The sequence below is a fragment of the Panthera uncia genome, chromosome C2, assembly GCF_023721935.1.
Source record: "Panthera uncia isolate 11264 chromosome C2, Puncia_PCG_1.0, whole genome shotgun sequence".
Lineage (NCBI taxonomy): Eukaryota > Metazoa > Chordata > Mammalia > Carnivora > Felidae > Panthera > Panthera uncia.
Genome location: NC_064810.1, coordinates 97,106,814 through 97,131,138, shown reverse-complemented (window position 1 = coordinate 97,131,138; position 24,325 = coordinate 97,106,814). Strand labels below are relative to the sequence as shown.

The 24,325-nt window shown below is 34.7% G+C and overlaps 1 pseudogene; it reads right to left on the bottom strand.

Annotated features, from left to right (window-relative positions):
- Positions 1 to 2,654, bottom strand: part of LOC125921614 (mitochondrial calcium uniporter regulator 1-like) — a 154,895-nt pseudogene extending 152,241 nt beyond the window's left edge.
- Positions 2,655 to 24,325: the final 21,671 nt, after the last annotated feature.

The following is a 24,325-nucleotide window of genomic DNA, read 5'->3' as shown; positions in this document are numbered from 1 at the left end:
TTTATGGATAAGTCCCTGTTTGAGAGAAAAAGGTTGATCTTGGAACATTGTGCTATAACTTTATTAAAATAAAATTGAAGCCCCTGCGTGGCTCAGTCAGTTAAGCATCTAACTCTTAATTTCGGCTCAGGTCATGATCTCTGGTTTCTGGGTTTGAGATCCGAATCAGGCTCCAAGCTGATAGCCTGCTTGGGATTCTCTCTTTCTCTCTCTTTCTCTCTGCCCCTCCCCAATGTATTCTCTCTCTCTTTTTCAAAATAAGTAAATAAACTTAAAAAAATAAAATATAATATGATGTTATGACACAAAATGCTGTTGTCAATGTACTTTGAACATGGAGTTGTGGATGTGCTGATGCAATGCCTATTAACCATGAGATTCAAGAAGAGGAAAGATTAAGCTGTGTGTGGGAATTTAATCAGAGTATCACACGATAAGCACACATCGGCGCATCTTTAGAGGTCCAAGAAAAGAAATTTTAATTTACTTTGTGGAACATAAGCTTCAAAAGGTATTTGATCTACTTATAAAAATGAATTCAAGAAGGAATTGAGTAAAGCTATAAATAATAGATCCACAGTAAAGTATTAAAAGGAAACTTAAAAATCATGAGGAGAGAGTATATCCCTCACCTTTGGAAATTTTTATCTTGGAACGTAATTTCTGTGCTGCCATACAAAGATGTTTTAGAGTTACTTTCAGAGAAGTTTAGATTAATTCCATCAGCACAGTATTTCTTGCATCCGTACTATAAAGAAAGTTGGAAAGTTATTTACTCTGTTTTCATATTTTAGAGGAAGGAGAATCACATGACTCAAGTCTCTGGAATACATTAAGTAGATTTTAGAAATCCCCGTATGATCAAGGTCCCCAAAGCATAGAACTTTAGGACAAAATAAAATGGAGGGAGAAGGAAGGAAGGAAGGAAGGAAGGAAGGAAGGAAGGAAAGAAGGAAGGAGTGTCTTAGAACATTGTTATTAAGATTTTAGTATAGATGAACTGTGAAAATCGATATTGTATCAGAACTCTTATCTCTAACTCAGACACAGGGAGATTTCAGATCAATTTAGTAGGAAAATCACCAAGGAATAATACTTAAAATTTGAGATGCAGAGAGTGAGGTCATTGAGGGAATTATTCCAATGACCTGAAGGACTTCAGTTCCATTTTAATCCTGCTTAACATAATCCCCTATTATACACACTCTATATTTCAAGAGCTTTGTGGAAGCACATTTCTCAAATTGTTACAACCTAGTTCTCACACAAAGAAATAGTGAGTACATGTTGAAGTTTTATTTAATCCATTGAGTGATCATCTCAGAAGAATGACTTGAGATGATCAACCAAAAAAAAAAAAAAAAAAAGAAAGAAAGAAAAGAAAAAACAGAGATATACACAGTTAACTAGGGCAAGTAATAAGAGATGAGTACTACGTTGTGCACAAACTGGTTAATATCCTTTAGGCCAAGGAGACTGTCATTGCTGAAGTCATCTTCTCTATGGGAAAGGAAAAACTATTAACCCACCTTACACTTTCCTGCAAAGTTAACCTGTAACTATATAGGATGCTAAAATAGCTGAATCTCTATCAATTGTGAAGCTACTCCAACAAAGTAAAATTCCACAAGAACGGCAGATGGTCATTAAAGAGGATTATTAGGACATGATCTAAAATGATATTAAAAAGTCTCACAATCATCATATGCTTAATTTCCAAATTCCAAGTATTACATAATGTTTCGTGCACACCAGCTAAAGAAGATGAAATAGCTTAAGGCACAATTCTAAATTCTTAATTCAAGAATAGGAAAGGAAAAAAAATGCATGGATGGAAAAAAAAACTTACAAGGATTAGGAAGAAAGTGAAATTTCATATTGATGCTGGTGAGTGGAAGAACAAAGATGTGTGGGAGAGAGAGACACACAAAAAATCATTTTTTGAGCTCTATGACAGCTATAAAGCCATTTCTATATAGGGAGAATCTCTGTTTTCAGGTAGAGTGGGAAATGTAGCCGTTTCCGCCTCTTCCAGAAGAATCACAGGATTCTCAGGAAATAGTGGATACGGGAATGCCATTAACTTCTCATAGGTAGGAAACATAGTGATGATTTATATCTCTTACCTAAAAATCAGATATAGACCTGGCCAGACAAACCTGGTGCTTTAAAGCTGTTTCAGAGGTGTGTGTCTGGATGGCAAACTGACCTGACTTATCATCACATGTTGGGACAAATAAGAGACTTTCTAGAGACGGAAATCCAACTTCACCCCCAAAGAATCCCAGACGTTGTTTAGTACCATGAGTGTTTCCTCTGTTTACCTCTTAAAACTAGCTTTTCCCAATCCTTAACACTTCAAAATCAACCAAAAAAGGTGAAATCTCTATTAGTTTACTCTTGGAAATCTTTGTGAGCATGCTCCCTCTTTCTTATTCCCTTTTCCTTTTGCTACTTTTTGTAGCTCCTAGAAAATTACCTCTATAACTTGACACTTCCTTACCTAAAGTCAATCCTGCCTTTCCCCTAATGCTGAAGTATTCTTTGAACCCCCCAGCCCACCAGGAGCAGACATTGCACTCTTCCTTCTCGGTGGATTTCAGGAATGTGAGCTGATTGGCATCCTCTTTCTTGGCTACTGCTCTTGTACCCATGTTACTTTGTCCAAACCTCTCCTCGCTATTATTACCTAATAACACATCTACTTCGATGCATTCCTAAGGAAATTTGGTACTGTCGTAATTTTCACTTCATGAGGTTTCTGACTTTATCATATTTTTTTCATTAACCTAGTAACAATTAGGCAATCAGGAGTCTTAAAAGAGACATGCTGCAGTCAGAAAGGTATTCTGTATCTTATTCTCCAGAAAAATAATCTAATAGGGGATTTAAGCAATTACATATCTAGAAAGTAAAGTACACTTGCTAAGAACAATAAGCAATGCCACACTAATCCATTTGATTTTTGGAAGGGTTAATGGACTGGAAACTACCTGAGGACAAGGATTACATCTATGGAGGTCATCACTGAAACCCTAGTACTTAGCAAATAATAGGTACTTATTAAATGTGTGTTGTATGAATGAATGACTGACCAGCTAACTAATTAAGAGTGAGCCATAATCAATTTCCAATGATAGAATGCAAGGATTTTCCTCACATTTCCAACAGTTGTTAATAAAGTTTTGGGCGTGATGGATGTTATAAACCAGCCAAAAGATAACTTCTACCTATCTTCTTTTAGAAAGACAAAGCTAGAAAAGCCCAAAAATAAGAAATGTATTACCTATTTAGTATTATTTTATGAACAAAATTAATACTGATTTGTTCCATTTAAAAAGTCTAAATGTCTTGGAGATTTAAAAATATATTGTTTAAAATTTTTAAAAATTAGCTAATTAATGAGATTAAACATACATTGTTTTATAAATATGTGATCCTACTTTAGGATAAGAAAATATAGGTAATTCTGATTTTTAATGATTCGCTAAATAGAATAGCAACATTAACTTTATGGTAATGGAAACTCTTAATTGAAGAATTAGGAAAACATAAAATTCATGGAGTCTATATTATCCAAATATCCAATCAAATGCTTCCATAGCATGGAACTATTTGAGATTCTGTATTATTGGGGAAATACTGATATTCTTAAATTATTGTATCACATTTCAAAGTGATGTTACTTAATTTGCTCTTTGGTCTTTGTATGTAGAGGTCATGGTCTGTAAGCAGAAAACTAGTCTGTTTTTTAAAAGATACTATAAAAGTAAAGTAAAAATAGTATATCTTACTGGCAGTCTAAGAGGAATTTTTGTAGTTGATAACATGTTTCCATTTTGACCTTTTCTGGGGTAAACAAAACACGTATTATTTGTAATTCTTCCTAGATAGTGGATACACATATTAAAGTAAAGGCATAGGAAAAAAAAAAAAAAGGAAAAAAAAAACCAAGGACTTTTTTTTTTCTTTTCAGTCATCTCGAAATGTGAGTCATCAAAGCTTTATAACAATGGAAACTTTTGAAAATATGAAACAATCTGAAGTTAATCCATTAGTTTCTTATGTATATGTGTTATTTTTAGAAAAAGCAATATATTTCAAAGCAATTTAATATTTGTATAATACTGGATATATTAAAATTATAATTATATAATATTAATTAAATTAAATGACACTATAATAGTTAATGCTTAATATTAAAACAAATATGCATTATGTAGAATGTTACATTTTATTTTTTTTTTTTATTTTTTAAAATTTTTTTTTTTTCAACATTTTTTATTTATTTTTGGGACAGAGAGAGACAGAGCATGAACGGGGGAGGGGCAGAGAGAGAGGGAGACACAGAATCAGAAACAGGCTCCAGGCTCCGAGCCATCGGCCCAGAGCCTGACGCGGGGCTCGAACTCACGGACCGCGAGATCGTGACCTGGCTGAAGTCGGACGCTTAACCGACTGCGCCACCCAGGCGCCCCTGTAGAATGTTACATTTTAAAATACTAGCATGTTGGATTTATAATTACATATAGATTAATTTGAGGAAACTTAATTTTGGCTGTATTACCAAATAAATAATGCATGATTTCTGTAACTAAAATCAATTTACCATGTCTTTGCTTTACCAGTCTTACTCATTTTTTAGTAACATCAGATGACGAATTACGTATTATACCTTCACTCTGAGTTCCTTTGAGAACTTAGAACTGACAAGGTACCTATGCTAATGTCATATTGGTCTGTTATCAGACAAAAAGGCATTTCATAAAAGTGAGCTTTCTAGATACTGAAATTTTAATAAATGGAACCACTGAACAATTATTAAATATTTTATGAAAATCTTTCTAAAATGCAAGATATCTGTATGATTTTTTTAAAACGTACTCTGAATATGCAATTAACTTCACTTCATGACTATGCTATTTGTGTTTGTATTTAAATTCCAGTATATTAACATACCATGTAATATTATGTTCCGGTGTATGATATAGAGTCAATACTTCCACAGATAGCCAGTGCTCATCACAAGTGCCTTCCTTAGTCTCTGTTACCTTTTTAACCCATCCCCCCCACTTCATGACTATGTTATATAATTAATATTGCTCACTATAATGCTTTGCTAGATGTGTGTGTGTGTGTGTTTGTGTGTGTGTTTGTGTGTGTGTGTGTGTGTGTGTGTTTATAGTATGAAAGGCAAGACTTAAGCATGCTTTGGTGCTTTTATAATTCTTGAACTTGCTTTCTTTTATCCACCTACTGCTTAACACAGTTCTAGCTTCTGCAATAATAACTTCTGCTTATATCCAGTTGAACTTTTCCCACTATTCTGCCTCTACAATGTTCTATACTCAGGAATCAAATAAAACTCATGACTGATATTGTACATATATTGAGTTAGAATCTCTGGACTTTAACTGTTGAAAGAAACCTATTCTATTCTATTACCACAACAAATACACATTTTTAGCAAATAGGCAGACAATCTGTTAGCTTTTTTGGATATTAAAGATAATTTTTTTTATCTTTGGGTTCTTGCCTCTATTCTGAGTTACTGTTATAAAATCTCAAGATAATGAGGTATCTGTATATACATGTTAGTCATTGTTACTCTGCAAGGCAGAGGCAGAAATTATTGTATAAATATTTGCACACAGGTTAAACATCTCTTATTTAAGTTACTACTGGTGTTGTAAAAGAAGTCTGATGAATTTTTAGGGGATAAATTTGTCATTTAGAAGTTTCAGGGTCTTAAAAGGATGATGCACTTGAAAAATAAAGTAATAAAGGCAGATGAACTGAACCAACAAGTATAGAAATTGCAAACAGGTGATAAGGAAAACTTGCATAAACTCATAGTTAGATGCCATGTGACTCAGTTTTGGCCAAGAAGATGAGATTCTGGGAAATATTCTGCTTTTCTGATAAAAGAAATAGATTTGATTGTTATTGCCCTTGTCCCCTTCATCCTACCTTGTGCTTCAATCTAATATCTGGAGCTAGACAATCAGTTTGCCACCAGGAAGGAAAAAATAGGTTGAGGGCTCAGAAAGATACTGTCACTGGCATCATCAGGGCACTGATCCTTGAACAAGTGAACTGAACTGAATAAGTTCAGTAACTCTGTGCCCCAATTTACTGCAGACAGTACTCCTAACTGATGAAAGAATTGCACAGAGTTTGTTATTAACAGAGGTAAAATGAACAAACCTTGAAAATAAATGTTAATTTAGTTTGGTAAATTATTTTTGCTTTGATTCTTTGTTGAAATAAATTGTATATAAGCATCTGCAGCATGCCGTAAATCCAGTACTCTTGATTTAGAATTACTACTATTGGTAAAAAAGACATTCAGTAGTCTGATAAGATATGTTTAAATATCAACTATGCCATTTTCTATTTGTGTAGCATTGCGTAATTTAGATAGCCTCCCAGGCCTAAGCTCCTCTGTAGTTACTATTTGTACTTTGTCATAATGTTAGAAGCAAATTAAATGTTGTAATGCATATAAAATACACAGGAGGGTGCCTGGCATATAGCATATAGAGTCAATGCTCAATATTTTTTATTTATAGTATATTGTTAGATATATCAATTATTTTATAGATTAATATTGATAAGTTAAAAATAAAGAGAATTTCTTTAAATCATACCACCCTTTATTTTTGTTAAGTTGTTTGTTTATTTATTTATTCATTTATTTATTTATTTTGAGAGAGAGAGCATGAGCAGGGTGGGGAGAGAGAGAGAGAGAGAGAGAGAGAGAGAGAGAGAATCCCACGCAGGCTCTACACTGTCAGTGCAGAGCCCAATGCGGGACTCTAACTCATGAACCTGTGAGATTATGACCTGAGCTGAAGTCAGATGCCTAATGGACTGAGCCACCCAGATGCCCCAACCATACAACACTTTAAAGTAAATATTGACTGGATTTATTAGACATTTATGAAGTGCTCACTAAGTATCTGAAAGTCTGTCAGTTGTTGGCAACACAGAGATAATCAGAATATAATTCAGGAGATGTGGAATAGCAGGGAAGGTGAAGATGAAAACAAGCATAGTAAACACTAAAATATAATTACAGACAAAGGACGGAAGGAGTAAAGAGAGAAGTATACTTAATACTCCTACACTTACTAGGGGAGGAGTATCAGAATTTGCAGTAAGTATTAAAGGAACCTAGGATAGAAAAATAAAGGAGAAAATGTCATTTCAGGAAGAGGGAGAGAATACATAGAGGCAAGAGATGTGCCACATGGTGGTGTGTTTTGGAAAATAGAACCGTTTATGCATGGCTGTGACAGAGGCTTATGGGGAGAAGTGGTAAAGATGAAACAGAACATATTCTTGGAATCAGATTAGGAAAGTCCTTGTATAGCTCTCAAAGCTTAGATTTCAAATCAGCATAAAGAGTGGTTTTCAAATTATGTTCCACAGAATCCAATTATTCCACAGAAGCCTCAGGGCTTCTGGCTTGTGTGTGAAAAAGAATAAACAGGTGCAGTTTTAGGATTCACTCCTCCGTTTAACCAATTTCTGCACATTCTTGTTGTTGTTAAAAATGTACGCACACATGCAGATACGTAGCTAGGCATTGGCATATGATTGCTTTTCCAACGGGGAAAATCATGACAAAAATAAAGACCTGATCATCAGATAACATGTTTATGTTTTCATATCTTCTATTCAAAAGTTTACTCTGGCAAGGGTGTGAGGAATGTTCCTGTGAAGGTTGTTAATAATCAACGTGAGAAACCAGATAGTGTAGGCTTGAACTAAAGCCCTGAAAATGGGAATAAAGAAGGGTTGGAAGTTATGATAGTGTCAGGGACAGAATCAATAGTTTGGGGGACTTAATACAAAGATCTTCAAAATCTTTTCTCTCATGACTCCTAAAAATAATTGTGAAACCTTTGATCTCTCATCATGTACTTTTATATTGGTTTCTATTTTTTTGTTTGAAATTTCAATAGTAGCAAAGAATAGACTTATCTGGCATATTTTAAACACTGATATTTTATTTTTTTATTTTTAAATATTTTATTTATTTTTGAGAGGGATAGAGACAGAGTACTAGTGGGGGAAGCACAGAGAGAGGGGAAGACACAGAATCTGAAATAGGCTCCAGGCATTGAGCTGTCAGCACAGAGCCTGACAGGGGGCTCCAACTCGTGAACTGTGAGATCATGATCTGAGCCGAAGTCAGACACTTAAATGAATGAGCCCCCCAGGTACCCCTAAACATTGACATTTTAAAAGATACTATTCATTACTATCAAACATATCCAGTAGAATCTAAATTCCATAACAAGTTGATTTCAACCATTATTCAGTAGAAATGAAATAAAAAAGATTTTCTTTAACAGTTGTAAATTTTATCTCACTACTTTTATTCCTTGACTCTATCCTAACAAAAATATTGCATATTTGAAAGTTTTTGATAGTCACCAGATCATGTTTTTTTCCCAATTTTGAAATTTACACTTAAAATTTTAATTTCCCTTCATTTTTTTGTCTGTAAGTTGTTTAGTTCTCTTCCTATTTCATTCTTAGAGAATGAAATGATATTTTGTCAAAAATCAATGAAAGGTACAAAGTTGCAGTTATGAAGGATGAATAAGTCCAGAGGTATGAAGAACAGCATGAAGGCTAAAGCTCATAATACTGTATCAAATTTTGGAAATTTGCTGAGAGAGTAGATTTTAGCAATATGAAAAAATCAGTAACATGAAAACATATATTCATCAGCTTGACTAGTAATTATTCCACCATGCACATGTATATCAAATCATCCTGTTGTATATTTTACATAAATTTTATTTAAAAATAAATAAAAGGAAAAAAAAACTAAATAAATGAAAATGTTCTTCTGTGAGTGTAAGTAAATATTTATATTTAAATATTCACACTAGGGCAAAATTAGCATTGGATATATACTTAAGAAATTAATTTGTTTCTAAACGTGTTCTGACTGCATATTACTTTGTTACTAAAAACTAATAGCACTCTATGATTCTAATGTTTTTTTTTGTTTTTTTTTTTTTAATTTTTTTTTTTTAACATTTATTTATTTTTGAGACAGAGAGAGACAGAGCATGAATGGGGGAGGGGCAGAGAGAGAGGGAGACACAGAATTGGAAGCAGGCTCCAGGCTCTGAGCCATCAGCCCAGAGCCTGACGCGGGGCTCGAACTCACGGACCGCGAGATCGTGACCTGAGCCGAAGTCGGACGCTCAACCGACTGAGCCACCCAGGCGCCCCTATGATTCTAATGTTACAGCAAAACTGTGCACTTTTAGAGGTCACAATGTTTCAACATTGCACCAACTATTTAATTTCTGGACCATTTGGTTATGGAACAGATTATTTTTTCATTAAAATGAGAGATAACTCAATATATTCTATTTACTTAACACTTTAATACATCTTTGTAAAATAGACATGCAACAAAATGACAGGTGCGTGATTAATCTAATATATATGTTAGGCCCTTCTAAATAAAAAAAAATGATTTTTAATTTTTTTGGTGTAATTATATTTTTTTCCCAAGGTTTTCCTTTAAGGAGAAAAGTTGTTTCCACAAAACTTTCAGGGAGAGGGATGGGCTAATTCTATACATGCCATTATAACCCCTTCAATTACAAGCGATCATAAGGGATCAGATCAAAGATGTAACTTTGCTGAATACCCACTGAGAGTCAGCCAACAGAGGAAAAGAGAACTTTCAAAAGCCATTGCTAACTCAAAGTCTCCAGTGGGTTGTCTCCTGGGAAGTTCATTGCTTTAGGGTGGAAGGGAGAACAGGAAACCTGTCTATTTGATAGCTTTTCTTCCTGATGTGAGCAGGAAGCTGTCTAAACCTAAATAAAAACCACAGAGATAGAGGTGTATAATTTATGTGAGAATCAAATTGTAATTAGCTATAGAAACTTAAGAGATAACTATGTGTACTTTTTGAATGGCTGTGTTTTATACTGCCATCCCACCTCCAAAAATGCCATAGAAATGGTAAAATAACTGAAGAATATTATTTGGACAGAACAAATTGAACTATCAATAGCTGGATATAGTTCTTAAAAGTTTTTGCCTTTCATAAATTTAATTTGAGCAAGGAAGAATTCCTATTGGTGAAATTGATTTAATAAGCATGAATATATATCGTCTGCAGTGAAAGACAGGTGCATGTAGCATAAAATGTAAACTGGTGATGCAGAAAAAAATGTCTTAAGTACTGACAATTGAGAACTGTTCAAAATACAATTGGATTTGGTATGATTTTATACACAAAGTTGAGCTATAGATGCAAATATCACAGTTTAACTGCTAAGTGCACTGACACAGAATGTGGACTCTGTGTTAATACTGTATATATTTGTTCACAAATGTTCAATTTCCGCATTCAGCTCTGAAATTATTCCAGTTTGAAATGACATTACTTTGAAGGTAGTTTTAGCAAAATTACATATATTTTCACATATTTTATTTAGTAATGAATGTATGTTTTATTCATTAGTACGATATCTGCATCTCTTATAATAAATCTGTTAAATATTTGAAAGGATAAAAAATTATTCACATTTTTCTCTCCCTAATTAGCACTCATTCATGGTTTTGTGCACTCACACATGAGTTTGTGTGTGTGTGTGCGTGTGTGTGTGTGTGTGTATGTAAATAAATTTGATGCATACATTTTACTTTTGTGGGTTTGTTTTTAATTCTATGATGACCAAAGGTGCAATGCAGTGTGATATTTGGATTGTGGTAACTATCAGTCTGAATACTTGCACTTAAACTGCATTGGAATTAACTGTAATATTCCAACATAAAATATTCCAAGAAAATTCCACTTGATCATGATGTGTAATCCTTTCAATGAATTCTTGAATTCTGTCTGCTAATATTTTATTGAGAATTTTTGTATCTATATTCATCAGGAATATTGGCCTATGGTTTTCTTGTGGTATATTTATCTGGTTTGGTACCAAGTTAATGTTGGCTGCATAGATGAGTTTAGACATGCTTACTCCTCCTTGATATTTCGGAAGAGTTTGAGGATTGGTGTTTTTTATATGTTTGGTAGAATTCTCCAGTGAAACCATCTGATACTGGAATTCGTGTGTTAGGAGTTTGATTACTGATTCACTGTCTTTACTTATAATTTGTCTGTTCAGATTTCCTATTTCTGCCCTATTCAGTCTTCAAAAAGACTGTGCTTCTAGAAATGCACCCACTTCTTCTAGGTTATATAACTTTTTGGCATATAATTGTTCATAGAAGTCTCTTACGATTTCTAAGCATTTCTGTAGCATCAGTCGTAATGTCTCCTTTTTTATTTTTAATTTGGGTCTTGCCTCTTTTGCTTAGTATAGCTAAAGTTTTGTCAGTTTTGTCTTTTCAAAGAACCGGGTATTTATTCCATTACTCCTTATTATTGTTCTTTTAGTCTGTGTTTATTTCCACTCTGATCTTTATTATTTCCTTCTTTCTCCTAACTTTGGGCTTAATTTCCTCTTTTTCTTCTAGTTCTTTGAGGAGTAAATTAAGATTGTTTACTTGAGATCTTTTTAACTTCTTAATATGTGCATTTATTGATATAAACTTTCCTCTCAGAACTGCTTTTGCCACATTCCACAATATCTGTTAAGTTGTATGTCCATTTCCGCTTGTTTTGAGATTTCTTTTAAAAATTCCCATTTGATTTATTATTTGATGCACTTCTTATTTAGAAATGTGTTGTTTACTTTCCACATCTCACTTTCTTCTTGTTGACTTCTAGTTTCATGCCATTGTGGTCAGAAAAGGTGGTTGGTATGATTTCAATCTTTTTAAATTTCTACTATTTGTTTTGTATATTATCGCAAAGACACATCCTGGAGACTTCCATGTGCACTTCAGAGGAGTATGTATTCTGCTTTTGGACAGAGTGTTCTCTATATGTCTGTAAAGTCCGTTTGCCCTAGTGGTTATGATTTAATTCCAGTGTTTCTTTCTTGATTTTACTCTTTGGACAATCTATCTATTGCTGATAGTGAAGTAGTGAAGTCCTCTGCTCTTATTGTTTTGTTGTCTATCTCTCCCTTAACATCTGTTAGTATTTGCTTAATCTATTTCATTGCTTGGGTATTGGGAGTGGTTATATTCACAATAGTTACATTTTCTGATGTATGACCCCTTTATCATTGTATAACGACCTTTGCCTCTTGTTACCCTTTTTGGCTTGAAGTTTATTTTTTCAAATATAAGTATGGCTACACTCACCTAAAAGTTCCATCCTTTTACTTATCTCCTTTTATATTTTTGATATCACAAATTATCTTTTTATGCTGTGATTTCATTACCAATTGTAGAAGCTATAGTTATTTTAATGTTCTTTTTATTTATTTAACATTTATGCCATAGTTGTTTAATATACTGTTCTAAAAAAAAGAGTTACAGTTTTCTAATTCTGTCTATCACCTTAATCAGAGTTTTGTGTATTTTCATCTTTTTGTTTCAGCTTGAAGAGTTTCTTTCAACATTTCTTATAAGGTTGGTCTAGTAGTGGTGAACTCAGCTTTTGTTTGTCTGGGAAAACCTTTATTTCTCCTTCATATCTGAAGAATAACTATCCCAGGATAAATATTCTTAGTTGGTAATTTTTATCTTTCAGTTCTGAATTCATCATTGCAAACAACATATAGAGATTCTATAGAGATTCTGCAGAGAAATGTGCTGGTAGCCTAATGGGGTTCTAGTGGGTTTTATTTTACATTTTTTCTATTTTATTATTTTTTTAATCCTAGCTACCTTTACATTTTTTTTATTTTTAAGAAAATTTAAATGTTTATTTATTTTTGAGAGAGAGAGAGAGAGAGAGAGCGTGAGTGGGAGAGAGGCAGAGGGAGGGAGACACAGAATCCAAAGCAGTCTCCAGGCTCTAAGCTGTCAGCACAGAGCCTGACATGGGACCTGAACTTATGAACCCCAAGATTATGACCTGAGCTGAAGTCTGACACTTAACTGACTGAGCCATCCAGGCACCCCTACAATTCTTATCATTGACTTTTGATAGTTTTAACATAATGTGCCTTGGAGAAGGTATTTTTGTGTTGAGACAATAGGTGTTCTGTCAGTTTTGTGAACTTGTATTATCCAGTTCCTTCCTCTCGTTTGGGAAGTTCTCAACTATCATTTCTCTAAATACACTCTCTGTTCCCTTCTAATGGGTACACCCACCTACAGTATGTTAGCTCTTCTAAGGATGTCTGAAATTCTTGTAGGGTTTCTTCACTTTTTAAAAAATCTTAATTATATCTCCTCTTCTCCATGAAACATTTCTATATTTCTATCTTCAAGCTCTCTTATTCTCTCTTCCATTCTCTCTTCCACATTCTAATATATTCATCTCATTTACTGAGTTCTTCAACTTCAGAATTTGTTCAGTTCTTTTTAAAAATTTCAATCTCTTTGGTAAAGTACTCCTTCTATTCATTAAATTGTATTCCTGAGATCAGTGGATTGCCTTTCTGAGTTTTCTTGTATCTCAGAGTTTCTTCATAACAGCTATTTTAATTTTTTTTACTGTTTGTTTATTTTTGAAAGAGAGAGGGAGAGAGAGAGCGAGCAGGGGAGGGGCAGAGAGAGAGGGAGACACAGAATCCACAGCAGGCTCCAGCTCTGAGCTGTCAGCACATAGCCAGATGCGGGGCTCCAACCCATGAGCAGCGAATTTATGACCTGAGCCAAAGTCGGATGCTTAACCGACTGAGCCATCCAGGTGCCCCGCAACAGCTATTTTAAATTCCTGATCAGTTAGAACCAATATCCTGTGTCTTTAGGTTCAGTTGCTAGAAAACTGTAATTTTCTTTTTATGATACTGTGTTACCGTGATTTTCCATGTTATTTGATGAAAAGTGTCTCTGTCGCCACTTTTGAAGTAGCAAGCACCTTTCTCATCTAGCAAAGTTTTGTTTATTTTGACTCTAAGGGTGCAACAAGTTGGTAATTAGGAGCTTTTTTTTGTTTCCCAGGAGGTGGCGCTATAGCACAAGTTTTTAGTTTCTCTTACCAGCTCTGACTCACCATTAAGGTTGGGAACAAGTGCATAAAAAACAAAAACAAAAACAAACAAACTAAAACCCTGATGGATAGGAATTCTTTTTAAAGGTAGGAGCAGAGTGGGGGTGAACTTGGCACTTGTGGCTTTGGGTATACCCAAGCCCAGTAGGGAGATCCTTGAGTGGTAGGGTGGGCGGTGGGGAACGGTAGCGGGGAGTTGTGTCCCTGAGTTTTGCAGGCAGTCCTTTTTGCCAGAATCCTGGTTTGGACAGCAAGAATGTATCCACTCAGTTCTCTTTATCTTCCTTTTTTTCCTTTCCTTTCTCTCCTCACAGTCACTGCTATTTCCCTTCAGAAAAACCAACAGGTCGCTCCTGCTGCAGCACTAGTAGCCAGGTAGACTTCCCCGTTGAGACCTTCACTCTCCAGCTCTACTGCCATAAAGGCGATGCTGGCTCAAGGCCTCTGCCAACCTTTCTGCCGGCTGCCTCTGCCACCAGTACACCTTCCTCGTGACTCCCTTGGCCCCACAGCTTCCTCGTAGGTCCAATGCACTGTCTTTCAAGTGCACAGATGGATGGATGTCTCTGGTGTCCTGGTGTGCTGTGCAGAGGTGAGATTAAGGTGGGGGAGATTGTGTTTGGGTTTTGGTTGTTTTGGTTATAGATATCTGATTAGTTGTAAATGGAAGGAGAAAGGAAAATAAAAGGATGACTCGCATGCCATGATGCTGACTTCACTCTCCAATACAATATGATCTTGGGGAAGATCAATTATCACCTCTTGGGGAAAAAGACATTAAGCAGCCCTCAAAATAATGTTAATTATGAAACAAAAAACCTAAAACTAAATACAGTAAAACCATGGTTTGTGAGCATCATTCATTCTGGAAACATGCTTATAATCCAAAGCACTTGTATATCAAAGTGAACTTCCCCATAAGAAATAATATAATTCTCATATAATTTATTCCACAACCCCAAAATACTCATATAAAAATGATTACAATACTGTAATATAATACAAAATAATAAAGAAAATACAAAATATTAAAAAAGATACAAATTAACCTGCTTACCTTTGAAAACCTTCGTGGCTGGTGTGAAGGAGACAAGAAAGAGGAGGGTTCCTGTGTAGGACGAGTTTCACTGTCAGTAACGGAATCACTGCTATCTATTGGCTCAATGGAATCTTTTTCTTTTCGTGCAACGTTAACAAGGAACCTATCCAATGACACTTACTCTTGCTTCCTTTTGAGGATTTTGCAGAAATGTGACATTGCGTTGATGATCACCCACAATCCTGCAGCAGGGGAGAGAGAGAGAGAAGAACCACTGGTAGTTGTGATCATGTGACTTTTGGCATCAGGCACTACTATTGCCAGACAAAGCTCGCTTACCAAGTTAAAATTTATTAGAAATGTTTGCTTGTCTTGTAGAACACTCGTGAAACAAATTACTCGCAATCCAAGATTTTACTGTATATAGTAAGAATCCCTTTGTTAGTGGGTAGTTCAAGATTCTCAGATGGGCCTCATTTGGCCATACCACCACTATGTTTATCATCTAGTTTTCTTAGTTGTTTCATGGCTAAGAATTACCCTTTTTAAAAAAAAATGTTTATTTATTTTGAGAGGGAGAATGAGTGGGGAAAGGGCAGAGATAGAGGGACAGAGAATCCCAAGCCGGCTCTGTGCTGACAACAGCGATCCCAATGTGGGGCTCAAACTCATGAACCTTGAGATTATGAAGTCAGATGCTCAATCAGCTGAGCGACCCAGGAACCCCAGAATTATTCTTATATGTTGCTTTGAAACTGAACTTTCAAAAGTTACATACAAATGGATTTTGAAGAGTAAGTAGATACAAACATTGAAAAGACAGTATGGTAGCTAACAAGAGAATTTCTCATATCATTTACTAATTTACAAAGTATGTTACATGGGAAATTAATACTGTAAAATTAATCTAAATACAATGGAAATACTGGGTGCCTGGGTGGCTCAGTTGGTTAAACATCTGACTTCCATTCAGGTCATGATCTCATGCTTCGTGAGTTCGAGCCTCGCACAGGGCTCTGTGCTGACAGCTCAGAGCCTGGACCCTGCTTCAGATTCTGTGTCTCACTCTCTGCCCCTCCCCTGCTCTGTGCTCTGTCTCTCTCTCAAAAGAATAAATAAACATTTTTTTAAAATTATGAATAAATAGATAAAATGAAAATATACAATGAGATCACAAGCAAAATTCTGTCAGAGGAGTAGAAGTAATTAACAGAACAGGAGAAAGTAAATCAACTTTAAAAAACAATTAATGAAATTCAAACATAACAACATTAGACATTAAGCAACAAACTGGTTCCACATGTAGAAAGTAAAGGTAGCTAGAAAAGTACATAAAAACTGTACAGCAAACATCTTTATCTAGGTTTTCTTAAACTTTGTACAAAAACAATGTAGAACTCTTTCTGTATTATTGGAAATTTTAATTCCTTAGTGTCTGTCCAAAATAAATGAATGATGTCTTTCAGTGTGACTTTGCTTTAAATCCATCTAACACGGATGGATGAACCTTTGAGAACTAATTCTCATTTGAGAATGAACATTTGAGAACTGTTCTCAAACGTAGAACATTTGAGACTAAACATTGAACAAATATATTCTGCAAATAATTACTGGACTTTTGTTTCAAGAACCAAAAGAAATGACCTCTGGATTGTTTCTCTAAACAATGTTTTCCTTAATACTCTACTGGATAGCAATGGAAACACTGGGAATACCTGTGCTTGGCAGAAGACCACTGTATATTGCCATGGGAGGCAAGGCTGGTACTGGCATTCGACTAAATGCCAATTTTCTAAGTGCGCAAAATGGAAAGTCTATTTCTACAAACTGCTAAGGAGTCTAGGTCTGGGATTGCTAAACTTCTAATAGATTCCCCGTCGTTCAAGAGAGATAACTGGAATTTTGGAGTTCCTACAGTTCCTGTATTTTGGTATTTCACTCATTTTTCTTATTTATTTCTCTATATTAATGAATGAGTCATCTTATTAAAGTCTATAGCAGACTGAACCAGCAATTATATTAAACATTTTATTGCTTCTGTGTGATTGGAAAGTGTATTATTCAGAAACAGTAAGCACCACAGTACCTTTTTCCATGTGCTTTAATTTATTTTATAGACATATATATGTATATATAATATATATACACATATATAATGTATGTATACATGTATATACAATGTGTTGTATATATGTATATATAATGTGTACACACACACACATACACACATCTTCCGGATGAGCATTTAGTTCTGTTGACAATTTCCCTTTTTCAAGACATCTTTTCTATTTCACTCTACTCTAAGCCTTTAGATAAACAACCTCCAACTGGGGGAAACTTTGTGTCTCAGAGGACATTTGGTGATATCTAGAGATATGTTTGCTTCCTCAAATAAGTGAGGGAGGACTGATACTAGGATCTAGTGGATAGAGGTCAGGAATGCTACTAAACATCCTGAATGACCAGAACAACACCCACAACAAAGAATTCTCTGGCCTAAATGACAACAACATGAAAGCTTAAAACCTCTGATGTAGAACAATAAGATTAGAAGCTGAAGTTGGAAGACTGGAGTAAGTAAAGATTGTAAAGTGTTTTGTATGATAGGGTCTGTTTGCCTGTTTGCCTAATAAATAGTCATTTCCCTTTCCCATCTTCTAACTGGTCCTGATAGTCAGGGGTTGTGAAATTGTTTACCCCACAGAATAAGTTCTAATTGGTCTAAATTAATCATGGAGTCTGTCCTTCTTTGCTAGTTATTGGCCTAAATAAGAAGTGTAACTTTTCTGATCAAAGATGTTTGCTGGAGACCTCTTGGAAGGCTGGAATTGTCATTCCATCAAAGGAGAGAAATCTACAAAGTGAAAATCCTTTTTTGTTCCTTTCCTTTCTTCTGGCCTTGGGTTCTGTTATGAGATGCCACGATACTTGAAACTACGTCAGCTATCTGATATCTATGAAGTGGAAAGTCTCTAGGTCAGATGCAATACTCAGAAGATTTTCGAATGAAAAGATCCTGTGTCCTAACATTCAGTCACCAGAACCAACTCCAGGACTTACTAACAAAATATGACTAAGTAAAAACATGTGAGGTGGTAATATTCAGCTACAGTTGGATGGTTGATATCAAATGATATCTCTGCTGATAATAGAAATAAAATCTGTGAAAGTACTAAAATAGCTTTTTGAAAGTATCAGAGAGAAACCAAGGAACTGGAGAATCCAAGATTCCAGACAGAAAGTAAGCTAAATGATGTGGACTTTCTATTCACTGCTGCCTTTTCTCCACAGAATATTTACTGATAAATATGAAGTATAGGGCCACAAAATATTCTAAGAGTAAAGGTTTTGCAGAAAAGGAAACTTCAGAGAAATGACTCAAATATGCTGCACATGGTTCTACCTCAAGGCATTTGGTAATTTCTAATCTCCATGTGGAACATGATAAGAGTCTGAAAAACTGAACAGAAAGTGCGGGAGGGGGGCAGCTAAAAAGGCAGGTGTTTGCTAGAATGTGAAACAACTAGAACACTAGTAGTAAGTCAATTATACTTTTGGAAACCGTTTGGCAGTATCTACTAGAACTGAATATATGCACAACCTAAGAGCCAGGAATTTCATGCACAGATACATATACTCAACATAAGTGCACTCTTGAGCATTAAAAGACATGTGTATAAATATGTCTATGTTATTGTTAGTAGCCACAAACTGAGAACAACCCAATATCCATCAAACACTGAGTGGATAAATAAACTGTACAATAGTCATAGAACGACATATTCTACAACAATTAAATGAACAAACTCTACCGCATGCCTGAACGTGGATGGAACTTGTAGATATTATACTGAAGAAAAGAAACCAGAGACAAACAAAACAAAACAAAACAAAACAAAACAGAAATGGACTGCTTGATTTCACCTACACAAAGTTCAAAGTAGATAAAAGTTATTATATATATTATGCTATAATATACTATAGTATACTATAAATAATATATATAATGTATTATATATATATACTATTTTTTTGAATGATAAAACTCAGAAAAGAGTTTGTTTTTTGAAGGTTTACAACTCGGTGGACACATCCAGAAGACACAATGGTAGCTGAGATTAAAATATTCACCACAATAGAAATGGTGATATAAAGTTAGATTAAATATTTAGAAAAGTAGGGTTATTTTATTTAGAAAAAAAATAATTGCTGTTTATTTTAATTTAGTGTAACAACAAATTAACCTATAGTATATAGGTTATAGTATATAGTATATAGTAACCAAAGTATATAACCTATATACTCTCATTCTTTCTTAGCAAAGAAATACCAAAAATATGCGAAAAAAAATAAATATTCTGCCAATAACTAATACAAGAGAAGTACAAATAAGTTTGCTGCCAATTTTCTTTGGCATAACACTAATATTTCAGCTATTTCTGTATTATGATTTGCTCCCTTATGTCCTTTGAATATTACTTGTTATGGAAAAGGGCCATTGATTGGTGGTACAAAGTGTGTCTTAAAAGAGTAGATTATCAGGAATATTTTTTTAACGTTTATTTCTTTATTTTGAGAGAGAGAGAGTATGTGGGAGCAGAGGAGGGGCAGAGAGAGAGGGAGAGAGAGAATCCCAAGCAGACTCCGTGCTATCAGTGCAGAGCCCGTCATGATACTTGAACTCATGAACTGTGAGATCATGACCTGAGCCAGAATCAAGAGTCAGACGTGTAACCAACTGAGCCAGCCAGGCACCCCAGATTATCAGGAATAGTAATTGTAAGATGGATGAAATTGATTTTAAACCCAGGTCACTAATTGTGACATTTGTGACAAAGTGAGTGAGCAGGGCATAGAAAAACGCCAATGCCATATTCAGGAAAAGACTGATGTAATTCAAAGTGCTAGTCCTTAAAGGTGCTAACTCAAAGGATTCTGTTAGTTCACAGGAACAAGCCTGTAGCACTATTGTCACAGCGATGGGACCTTTTAGCAATAGTTTGTGAATAAGAACAGCTTCACAGATTTCAGATGTTTGATGCTCTGTATCTTTGTAAAACACATGCAGACCAGAAATAGTAAATGGAAGTATTGAGTACATCAAAATACTTTTAATGTGTTTCATTCTGGTTTAACAAGTTTTAATCATAATGAAGAAATCAAAATAAAACCACATAGAAGATTGATATAACTAACAGGTACTGGGTTGAATAGTGTCCCCCTCCAAAGGTATGTCTATATGAACCTCAGAATATTACCTAATTTGGAATAAGGCTATTTGCAGATATAACTAGCTAGGGATCCCAGGACGAGATTATCCTAGATTAAGGTGGACACTAACTCCAATTATGTGCTCTTATAAGAGACAAACAGGAAAAGACACAGAGGAGAAGGCCCTGTGAAGACAAAGGCAGAGAGGAGAGTTTGCTACCACAAGCCAAGAAGTGCCAGCAGCCACCAGAAAGAACCTAGAAGCACAGAAAGATTCCTCCCTGGAGGCTCCAGGAGTGCAACCATGATTTCAGATATCTGACCTCCAGAACCAAGAGATAATAAATTCTTGTTGTTTCAGCCCCCAAGTCTTGGTAATTTATTACAGCAGCCCTGGGAAACTAAAACACAATATAAAAGTATGGAATATCCCATAATGCTATAGCTAACAATTAAAGGCAAATACCTTATACCACGTACCTTTCATCCCAGAATACAATGTACTCAAAATAATAGGAAAAAATATTTGAGCTTGAAAACTTATTTTTTAAAAAATTGTCATAGAACATTTTGTGTCAAATTAAATTGGTTTATTTAGAGTGGCCTCTATGGCTGTTGTGTATATAGAAATGTATTCTGTATTCCATGCCCTAGGTAAGAGGTTCTTCCAAGGAATGACAGGTTTTTCTTTTTTCTTTTTCTTTTTTTTTGGGGGGGGGTTGCTATTTTGTTTTTGTTTCTTTTTTAATATTTTGTCCTCATTGAAGAATTCAGAGAAAAACTATTTTTTATGGCGTTATCCATTAATCAATATGACTCTTCATGTGTCAGTCTCTCTCCTTCTCTCCCTCTTTCTCTCTCTCTCTCTCCCTCTGTTTAAAGCACTAATTTTATTTTTTTTATTCATAAAACAATCACATCTTAGGCTCCTATTTAGGCCATATTAATGCACTGGATAGATAATCTAAACATATCTCCTATGGATGATCTAGCCCTATAGTACCATTCTCCTCACATCACCTATTATATTTTCCCTTGCTGACTTTATCTGAGTAGCAATGGTTCCTCACTATTTCCTGAGCAAACAAGACACATTCCTTCTGAGGTTTCCTAGAAGGCTCTCCAGGTAGTCACCTTACCTTCCATTACACCTCACTTAAACTCTTAATTATATAATGCTTACTTAAAATTCCAAACCCCTCCTCCTCTATGCCTCTTCTTTTATGCTTTCTTTATTTCCATCTTGTTGCTTTTTGAGATGTGATGTATAATTCATTCATATGGTTATTGTTGTATGCATCTTCTCCTACTGAAATGTAAATACTGTTTTCCAATGCTTAAAACAGTATTTGGCACATAGTAGGACATATCAAATCTTACTTGAAAAGAAAATAATAAAATTGTGCACTAAAGTCAACTCTTGAACACTGTTTCAGGTGTTTTAAATGTTAGAATGCATATGTCCATTTCAAGCAAAACAACCAATGGCTGTGCTCTTGGATATAACACATGTGTATGTATTAAATGTAGCCTATTGACCCTCATATCTTAATTTTTCCCTAGTGTGTTTTCTGTCTTGAGAATTTTGGTTTTGATTACTTTTCATTAACAGGATTTCTTGTGTAATATTTGGAAGGCTCCCAATGATAGCAAAAACATCATCTTTCAGTAACACAGACATATACAGGTAGGGTATGTAATTTCCATTCACTTCTGAGCATCATGTGAACTACCTGTTTCAGTGGTAAAGAAGAGAGCTGAAATCATTGGTAGTTTTCTGCAACTATGTTATTTTATGATTTCTTAATTTCTAGCTGTAGCTTTTTTTCACTCACCCCTTCTCAAACTGCTTACTTCCTGCCTGCTTACTCTATTTTTTGTAGCACTTATCACCTTTAACATATAATATAGTTTAATTATTGATTTTGTTTTCCTATTTCATCTGTTTTCCCCTATAGAATGCAGGCTCCAAAAACACAGTAATATATTTTCCATGTACACTGATGTATAGAAACCACACAGAATTGTACCTGACTCATTGTAACTACTGAATAAACATTTTTAAATAAGTAAAAACTAAATGAGTAAGTGAAACTTCCTTAACCCCTGCAGGAGACTCAGAATGCAAGTGTATAAATATAAGTGGAATAATTTCTGTATACTAGCCACTTAAATGAGAATGGTAAATAAATGAACAAGATATTTGCCTCCAAGCTGCTAATGATATAATAACATCCACATCTGTAAAATTAAAAAAACTCTAATTCAAGGTAAAATGCTAACAGGAGGTAACAAAAGCTACAAAATTTTGGCTAGGAATGGAACTAAAGGTATTCCATGCTAAGGGTGCAATATGGATTTAGACTCTAAGGTAAAGGATATCTGTTATGGCTGCTACATTTGTGAAGATCTTTAATACATTATCAGATGTTTTAGAATATCTACAATGGGACAGAAAATAGGCTGGACTTGGGAGATGTGAAAATGAATAATACCGGGTTAATGTGTTCAAAATTGTGACAACATCTCACCTGGTACCCTAAGTATTTATCAATTATGACATCGATAGCATTTAATTTTCTTCCCTTGAAATGGAATATCCTACATAATCATGAATAACTGAGACTTTCAGGAAGGCTATAATGTCAAGAGTACTTAGGTTTTATAGGCACAGGCCAAACACACACAAGATGTTATCCTTCAAGATAAAACTCCCATATGTTAATCACTTCTGTGAAGTTTGGATAACTGATAAAAGCATATTCAGAAGACATATTCTTGTAAGTGTCTGAACCTTCTATATCAGTACTGAATGAATTGAATTTGACATGCCCAAGAGGATTATAGAGGAAGTGCACTCAAGGAAAGCAGACCATTTTACACACGACCTCACCATCCTCACAAGACATAGCAGAGATAATCATATTGGTCCCAGCTTATTCTCTGAGATGGACACATTAGGGATATTATGACTGTGGAATGGCTTTCTATAGTTGGAGAGGGAGAAGATTACAGGGATTGTGTGAACACTTTATAAAATTCAAAATACCATGGGCTAAATGTTTTATTTATCGGCCATATTTTATTCTTTGACTTTCCCAAAGAAAATTTTTGAAAACATTAGAATTAAAGGGATACACATCCCTGGCACATAGTAGATCACAATAAATATTGGTAACTGATGACTAAAAAAATATATGCAATAAAACTAATAAAATATGCAATGAAGTCACAAAAATGATAAATTATTATACCACAAGTTGCCTATTTTACTCATATTTTCAATGAAAATTTCTGACAACCTAAGTAAAAATAAATAGTGTAGTATATAAGCTTCCTTATTAAATAAGAGGGTCTCTTCAGGGTCTGCAGAGAGTTTTTAATTTAATATTATTCTTATTGCTGCTACCTCTTTTCTTGGTTCAGACTTGGAGCCCTTCCAGAGAAGAGACTGGGCTAATACAAATAAGTGCTTATAGGGCTTGGTAAATAACATTACTGGGAAAACAGGCTAGGTATATGGAGATACCAGTACAAAGCTCTCCTGATTAATCTCTATAAAAAGGGCAACTGCTCTAGTTGACAGATGCTTGATAGGAATATCAGCTTAGTGTTGTCAGGTTTTTGTATTTTTAAAAAGAAAACCCCCCAATATTTAGTTTTTAAGGGTAATTACACTATAGGTAAATGTTTGTATTATTTCTTAAAACCAAGTTCGGCCAAATATGTGACCAGCAGGCTACTAGGTTACACATTTTGGGTTATAATTTTTTATTTTGAGTATATTTTCTTACATATAGAAATATTTGTCAATGCCTACCGAATTAATGGTTTCTAAATGACAGACTGAACAACAGCAACAGAAGAAGGAAGAGGAGGAGGAGGGAAAGAAGGACAAAGAAGAGGAGAAGAAAGGGAGGAAGAAGGAGAAAAAGAAGAATCTTCATTGTTTTCATCATCACCATGACATTTCCATTTTACATGATGTAGCATTGAAAAGGTTTAACAGTTTTTAATCA